The 1,786-nt window shown below is 37.9% G+C and overlaps 1 pseudogene; it reads right to left on the reverse strand.

The window, feature by feature from the left end:
* Positions 1-262: 262 nt before the first annotated feature.
* The window catches only part of LOC100958132, a 2,560-nt pseudogene continuing 1,036 nt past the window's right edge, over positions 263-1,786 (reverse strand).

Below are 1,786 nucleotides of genomic sequence, written 5' to 3' on the forward strand. Positions count from 1 at the left end.
ACTTAATCTAGTTTATATGCTGAAATTATTATCTAGTGCCTTTAGGATATCCATGGCTTACTTTTTAAATTGACACATAATAGCTGTCCATATTTACAGGGTAGTGTGGCATTCTGATACATACATACAACGTGTAATGATCAAATTGGGATAATAGGGATATTCATCACCTCAAACGCTTATCATTTCTCTGTGTTGGGAACATTTTGATCTTCTAGCTATTTTGAAATATATAATAACTTATCATTAGCGGAGTTGCCCTATTGTGCTTTCGAACACTCAAACCTACGTCTTCTAACTGTATTTTTGTATTCAGGAACCAACCTCTCTTCAGGCCCCAACCCCGGTGTGATTTACTTTCGCATTGGCTTTTTGTTCATTTTGCACATCTTGGCGTGCTTGGCGGTCAATCTTGCTTTGCAGAGAAGCAACCATCTTTCCAGTATTTTCTGATGTTGTAATAGTTTCTAAAACTTTTTTTTTGCAGTTTTTGGCCGGAGCTGGGTTTGAACCCACCTCCGGCATATGGGGCCAGCACCCTACTCCTTTGAGCCACAGGCACTGTCCAGCTTCTAAAACTTTTTTATCTGTAGTGACTGGTCTTAACTTCTACAGTTTTATTTCCTCATATATTTCATTTCTTGTTTCTCCAATTTAAAAATCAAGAGATCTGTGTATAATACAGAGGGTGACAAAATCTTTAGCAGATATGCCAGGTAAATTTTCAAAATCTAGTTTGTCCGACGCAGCATAAATTTTGCTCTGAGATTCTCATATATTCATAACTGCAAGAGATGGGCAGGTCCAGGCAGTGCTATGATTTTTTGCTCTTCTTGAAAACTAGTAAATAGAGGTTTCTTTGTATTAAGGCTCTTCCCATTTTGCCGTGTCTACTCCTAGTTCTGTTTCTTCCTTTCTCCACAGTCTTTTAATGAAAAGACAAGCAGCTGCCTGGTCTTTCTTCCCTTGACAAGCATTGACATGAGCTGCAGTTTGGGGATTATCACAAAGTTCAACCATTATTCCAAGTATTAGATTACAAAATTTATTTTTTTGGTTCAATGACAATAAATCCAAAAGGAGAAAAATTCCTTCCTTCGAGAAAGCAATCCTCTGAGGAATAACATCAAAACACAGCACCAAATACTATCCAATGTACTAGAAAAAGGCACATCATAGCCCAAGCCACTTTGTAACTTCTGGTTAAATGAAGAATTGTATCTATTCCTTCAGTTTCAAAAATTTCCTTTTTTCAAATATGATATTCACAAAGACCAGATAAAATAAGCAACACATGGGACTGGATTTCCAAAACAATTGGCTCTTCTTTTTCATTAGGTTTGCTTATTATATTTTTAAAGATTCCAATCATTTGCTGAATTGCTCCCTTTTCACAAAGACCTATGTTTACAGCCTCATCTTTAAGGTAGACCATGGCTCAGGAACCTTAAACTATAATACATCGGGGCTAACTTGTTGCCATGGCCACCCACACCATGGAAACTATTACCAGGACTAAAGAAAGGATCTTCACTCTCACACCACTCTAGCTTTGCAAGGCCTCAGGAATTCCTTGGCCTGGCGAATATCCTCCTATTGACAGAAGAGCTACTGACGACAAAGTGGCAGTTGCATGCAGTTGTAATTCTTCATACCGGGCTGCAGACCATGCACTTATTTTGTTTCTCAGGTTTTTTTTAACATCGGTTAACAAAGCCATAACAACTTTGCCATCAGTTAATGCCTTCATTCAAGGTCACAAATGGTATCAAATCCTTGGTAAAGC

This window comes from Otolemur garnettii, unplaced genomic scaffold (assembly GCF_000181295.1).
Source record: "Otolemur garnettii isolate 467f Iridium unplaced genomic scaffold, OtoGar3 scaffold00182, whole genome shotgun sequence".
NCBI classification, from domain to species: Eukaryota; Metazoa; Chordata; class Mammalia; order Primates; family Galagidae; genus Otolemur; species Otolemur garnettii.